This window comes from Pieris napi, chromosome 17 (genome assembly GCF_905475465.1).
Source record: "Pieris napi chromosome 17, ilPieNapi1.2, whole genome shotgun sequence".
NCBI lineage: Eukaryota > Metazoa > Arthropoda > Insecta > Lepidoptera > Pieridae > Pieris > Pieris napi.
The window spans coordinates 1,853,657-1,860,837 of NC_062250.1; the positions used below are offsets into that span (position 1 = coordinate 1,853,657).

General features: G+C 33.2%; 1 pseudogene; it reads right to left on the reverse strand.

The window, feature by feature from the left end:
- Positions 1 to 758: 758 nt before the first annotated feature.
- LOC125058112 lies at positions 759 to 3,511 on the reverse strand (annotated as a pseudogene).
- Positions 3,512 to 7,181: the final 3,670 nt, after the last annotated feature.

Consider the following 7,181-nt stretch of genomic DNA (forward strand, 5'->3'; position numbering starts at 1 on the left):
CAAATGACTAAACTCATTTTTGGACTTTGTTATTACATAATACCTATGCAGAATTTTACGACATTCGTTTTTATCCACTTTTTTTTACGTAAATTGTAATGACATTTAGAGCCCCCGTCAACTGCAAACTTTTTATCGTCTTGAAGTTTTAATAAAATAAATTCCTTTAAAAAACATAACCCTAAAAGTAGTTTATTTTTTTCGCATGTAACCTCAAATTCTTCATAAAATTGTACAATAAACAATGTTATCAGTAATTGACATAATAATTGTGTAAATAATCGAATTGTTTATTTGAAGGTTTGTAATAAATTTAACAGTAAACAATTATTTTTCAATTAATTCGTCTAAACATCAATCAATGCATTAAAATTATGTTGTCTCGTTTTTTTATTATTGTAAAACTACGACTACTTGATACAATATAAGATAAGAAATGAACCTGAAGAAGTATTCAAGTTCTTCTCTTAGCGTTTTATAGAAATATTACGTTTATTTCGAATATTCTTCATTTCAAATATATACAAAAAAAATACTATCAAAAAATTGATGTAAGAAAAATAATATTCAGTAGTCTTGACACACGTCAAGGGCGTTGGCCACTACAAGGTTAGATCTCGTACAACTGGTTTTAATATCTACGTTACGATATAATTGGCCCATTCGTGACGTGACATTCCATTAATGACGTGGAATAAGTGATACATGTATCTTATGTTCCATAATAAACATATTTTGTTTATTTATTTTATTTTATTTTATTCGATTCCCGGAGTTTGAAAGTCAAAGGGACTCCACCAACAACAGTCTGGACGATGTCAGAAGCAGGGTTTACACGAGGATAACGCGGCGCTCCTGGTGCAGGGTACACAGAGAACCGAGATAATACCGCTGCCAAGCCTGCTAGTGATTGCATCATTCCAAGACGTGCACCTGTAATACACAGTTAATAAAAATAAACAGATCTATATTGTTTCCTCTTAAATTTTAAGTATTTTATCTATATTTTTGGAATAAAATAATTTATAGTTTTTGTTATTTCTTTGCATTTGAAGTAGGCGGCAAAATAAAATGGCAGTAGGCGGTACACGTGGCTAGGCTTTAATAACAAAAAGATTTAAACCATTGAATGGCAAACGGCGCAGTTATCGACCCCAAACTCTCTCCAGGCCAATGATTTTAGAAATCTAATCATATAATTGGTAACTAAATGTTCATATGTGTTTTTTATCATTCATTGAAGGCTTTTTCATTCATATAATATTTATTTTATGTTTTGTTTTTAATCCAAAATAATGACCGTACTTTCGGTGGTTTCTTAAATATAAAGTACATGATCAAGCATACACACTCGTTATCGTGACAACAAAGCAATAAGAGCGGGATTTACTGATAATGATATTAGTTTTTGAATTAAAACAGTGATACCGTGAGCCAAGATGTCCTAGCAGCAGAAAATTTAAACGCAATTCAAATAAGTGTACGAAGGCGTAAACTATATTTGTTTGTATTATATACTCGAACAATTACGATAAAGTTTTATTTGAGTAATGATTACTATCACTCAAATATCATTTGTTATTACTAAAAAAACTTAAGATACTGAATAAAAAAAAGAGGTAATTTCTTGGCGTACGCGGATACTATAAAATTTCTTTGGATATTTTTAATATGAAACCTGCGAAAGACGTCGGTGGCTGTAAAGTCGAGATAGGTTAATGATCTTATAATCCGTATGAATCTGTTTAAGAAGTTTTATATAAATATCGTGTATGTAAGTATGGAACGCACACAAAATGCACAGAAATAGAATAAGGTGCCTACTAAAATATTATATTCGTTTAGTTTAATTACTTATAAAATTCAAAATTGATTTATTCATATAGGTAACAAAATGTACACGCTTATGAATATCAAAAAATAAATATATATGAAATGCTTCTAATTTAACATTTACTGCCAGTTCTCAAATCAAGGGCGTAGAACGGAAGAGAACAACTGGCAATAAACTCTCCGCCGCTCTTTATAACTTACCAATGCAAGCTCTGGGACCATCACCAAATGGCAAGTAGACATTTTTATATTGATCACCATTCAATACATCAGGATCAAAACGTTCAGGACGGAACTGCTGTGGTTCATTAAAATACTTCGGGTCGTTGTGTAATGCCTGTAGAGGAATTATAACTGACACTTCTTCATCGATCGTTAAATTCAAATCTTCAAAAGTATATTTGCGTGCACATTCACGTATAAGAAATCCTAAAGAAGGAAATACTCGCATAGCTTCCTTAAATGTCCATTCTAAATATGTCATCTCTTTAACGGCTTCATACGTTAATTTATTGTCATGCTTAGCTAAAACTCTATCTATTTCTAGCTGGACCTTCCGTTGCACATGTATATTGTGGGCTAATTCATTTAAAGCAGTACTGGTAGCGGACGATGAAGTTTCAAAACCTGCTGCGAAAAATACGAACATCTGAGCGGCTAATAATTCATCATCAACATGCAACTCCGCGCGAGCCGCTTTTCCGTCAGCTCCTACACGTTCTATCGACTCTCCTACTATGGTGCCCTTCTTCTTGCATTCTATCAACAAGTCAACAAAGTCGTTTCTATTCGATGGCTCATAGTTTCGTTGCTTTAGTACCCCTTTTAGGAGACGCATAATAGTTTTTTCCACGTTGCCAAGAAACTTGAGATGTTTAAAGGTCTCCGGAAATAGTTCTTTCAAGAAGTTAGTTGCCACGTTCCTGAAACCTAATTGGAATATTTTTGTACCAAGTCTCCTAAATTCAGAGTCGTCGTCCTGGAGTGAGTCTGCATCTAAGCCAAAGCCACAGGCTCCTATAAAGTCAGTTGTATAACGCGCCATGAGATCCCGCGCATCAATTACACCCCCACTTTGCTCAGTCGCTTGCAACGCACGCAATTGCAGTCTCTCAGCACGCTCCACAATCAGAGGGAACATAGCACGTAGCTTTCCTGTTGTGAAAGCTGGAGTCAATCTTTGCCGTAACAATCGCCACAAATCACCATCAGCGAAAAACAGGTTGCGCAACATTGGTTCAACCACCGTTTTGTGAGTATTTAGGCCACGGGGATAGAAATGATAGAAATCCGACGTCAGTACTTTTTTTATTAACTGCGGATCTCTTAGAACAATTTCGGGCTTAGTTGATCTGTAAAAGCCAACCACTTTTTCTTCCGGATACTTCCAGTAAGCCTCAGCGGCCAATTCAGTTGCGCTCTTCTGCATTAGGTAATTCCTTGCATTGTTTCCAAGAAAGGGTAAAGGTCTGTCGTTTTTCACTCCTTTTTTCTCCCAATATTTGAAAGTTCTAGTACCGTAAAAGTACAAAGAAACCAGAACAATTATTGTTAATACAATTAAAATCATCTTGCGATCTTTTAGTGACCCGTTATGTGTTATTTGTGTTATCAAACAAGTTTATTCATCGCGCAAGCGTCTGATGCGTAGTAACGCGAGAAGCGACTAACACAATATCATTACATCTCGACCTTGTTGCATGCCCCCTCAATCCTCTTACTACACGTTATTACTATCCAGGATTATACTCTATTAGTAATAACCAAACAATTAACTTTGAGTTATAATATTTTAGTATATAATAATACTTATAATACTATATAAATATAACACATTATTATTTTAATATTGTCTCTAACTTACGGGAATACTTAATACAGAAATTTATTTTCTAATGAATATTAAATTATGTACTTCATTTGTCTTCTATAAAACACATGAAAGGCCGAGGGCAACAGAACATTAAATAACACAAAAAATCCCGGTATATAAAAATGTTATTTTAAATACTTCCCATACGAATGCAATTTTATTAGCATTTAAATTATTAAAAGAAAAATAAAGATATAAACTTATTTTAAAGTAAGGAGTACAAAACATTTAAAACTTTTATTGGAATGTCTTAAATACACAAGGTGTACTAAATAACAGACGGTCCATTTAAATTTATCAGGACGTTAATAAGAGTTTAAACAATCCAACATTTCAATTAAGAATCGAATGGTCCACGCTGCTGGAAGTGAAACGTTGTAGAGATAGAAAAAAAGTATCAACTGCTTTAAAGTATAAACTATTAGTGTAACTAACCTTATTAAATACCTATTACTTTAATATAAAATATTTTCAGATTATTTATTTATTCATTCAAGTTTACACATCATACATATCTTCGGTATATGTTACAAATTCGTTTATCTAAAATTTATGAAAATTTAGGTAAAAATAAAAGTACCAGATTTTTTTTTAAGCTAAAAAGAATGTTTCATTACAACAGCGGATTATCTACGAGATAGGCACTTAACAATGATTTCATTTAAATTAATCCACACACTACCGAATATATGCAGCTCCGGATAAGTACCTACTGTTTAAACCGTTATAATCGTGAAGAATTCGAAAGAAGTTTTGTAGCCGGAATTTGGAAATTTTGCTGATTATTAGAAGTCCCACAATAAAATTGCAATCAAATGCTTTCTGGATTAGATATTAAGGTAGATTTTCACAAGTATATTTGTATGTTTCAAACATTATTATATGTTTTGTATTTAATAGTTATTACAACTAAAGTGATCAAATTAATAGAAGTGTGTATCTGTCGATATTCTGTGCGATTATAGAAAAAAATACTATGATTACTGTCAGTTTCTTAAGATTTTTTTTCTTAGAAAACGTGTCCTAATTCAAACAAACTAAGTACGCTAATCGCTTATTTAAGGATATGTTATTAGCAAGGTAACAATGTTCTGCCTATTAAATTGTATTTAAAGCCAGGTTAATTATCTCACCTTACCTATTTTAATGACGACATAATTGCTATGTATATTGTGTGAGGGGCAACAAAATATCTGCGAATATAGAATATTGCATAAGGCGCAAAATATGTTTATGCTAAAAAGTCTATAAGATTTGGATTCGTTTTGTTTATTTTTGATATTTAGTTTTTAATTTTTTCCTTAACCTCCTGTTTAGATTTACTATAACAGTGTAATTAAATAAATAATTGCGTAAGAGGATTAATAGGTAATTTAAAAGTGATAATAAAAATAGTTTTGTGTGGCTAGCTGTACAGGAAAAACAATTTGTTTGATCGAGTTTGCATTGATGTACTTCAAAGTCTGGCTGTGCTCACAGCGTGGAATCTAAATTGAAACCTGTCACGAAAACCATACATAAAAGTAGAACAGTTTTTATGGTTCGGCACTATCGCCTAATCCTTTAATCCGATATCAATCTTACTTTTAGATAAATCATTATTATTTCTTCTTCTTATAAACCATACATACATCCACCATCTGAAGAGGCTACAATAAGCTAGATATGTAGCCCGGATGAAGGGTAAAAGTACCGCGAAAGTTCTAAGATGAAAGGCCGGCAACGCACTTGCGAGCCTTCTGGCATTGTGAGTGTCCATGGGCGGCGGTATCACTTAACATCAGGTGAGCCTCCTATTACATAAAAAACTCTGGAGCGAAGCCACTGCTGGCCAAAGTTAAGATGACTGGATGATGGTAAGCTCTAAGCAATAGGAATCACGAACTTTAAGCGTGAAACAAGACCGGCTAGAGGTTCTTCGACCAGGTCCTTGATGATGATTTTTTGTTCTCTTTCCACAACAGCATAAATGTGCCAAAAAGATACGAAAGACTTAGTTTAAAGTGTATTGTGTAATCACAAACGCACGCTTGACGCAAAAAATATATAAGTTATCGATTTAATATATAAGTTAGCTATATGCATTATTATAAAATCTCTTGTTGAAAATTTCATAGCTAGATGTCAATTCGATAGTAAGGAGTTTAATGTACGATTTACGTAAAAATATACTAGGTTTCAACCGACATCAAACAATCTTATTAAATAACATTGATTTCTTTGAGAGTACAGGTTGGACGTCAAGGCAGAATATATACGTAAAATACCATCCGTATCACCTCGACGTCCGTCGTTCCACGACTGAGTATAACTTAAGGTACTTTTTGCCACGCACCACCACTATGTGGAACCAGCTGCCCACTGAAGTATTTACGAACCAATTCGAGTTCTTGAAGGATCAAGAAAAGAGCATACCGTGCAATGTGATGGTCCATAGGCGGCAGTATCACTTAACATCAGATGCCCGTTGCCCCCTGTTACATAAAAAAAGGTATTTGTATTTCATATACTACGAGAACTGAGAAATTTTACTTTATATGGTTATACAGGGTGGCCAAAAAGTCGTGGATCAAACGCAAATAGGGGATAGATGAGGTCATCAGCGGCAAAAAATTGTTCTACGGGAGGTCTCTAAGGTCAACCCCTGCAGAGTTATGATTTATTTTGGTTTTTATATGAAAATTGACTTTTTTTACTAATTCTTATTAAAATTCGAAAAAATCTACATCCTGTATCTTTTTCATAATATCCACTAGATTGGTACTGATGAGTTCTTACATTAGACATACTATTTATAGTTGTTTATTGAGTGTATTGAAGATAATATTAAGTTATACGATATAATTTTTTTTCAAATCAAAACTTTTTGATTATTTCGGACCCCACTGTGAAAAAAAATTACTCTACCGAAAAGTGACCCTGTATTACAAGTTTTGGCGCATTTAATATGGATTCTGAAAAGGTATTACACATGGCCACGAGTCGCTCTAATATCTTTCTAGGACGAAAAAACAACAACGGACTTATGATAGATTATTTACCTACCTGTGACCAGTACTGTGTGAATCGGACTAGATTAAAAAAATTGGACAGATGGCTGGAGGGTTACGTAGGAATTTGATTAGACGGTGTAGATTAAGTATTATGGTCAGAGTCAGGAATTTTGAACATATTTTATTGTAAAATATTTTGTTTCATACAAACAACCATTGAGAAATAATTGTTTAATACAATTATTATTTCACAATCGTTGTTTGTAATTCTTCCTAGAAAGATATTAGAGCGACTCATGGCCACGTGTAATACCTTTTCAGAATCCCTATTAAATGCGCCAAAACTTGTAATACAGGGTCACTTTTCGGTAGAGTAATTTTTTTTCACAGTGGGGTCCGAAATAATCAAAAAGTTTTAATTTGAAAAAAATTTATATCGTATAACTTAATATTATCTTCAATACGCTCAATAAACAACTATA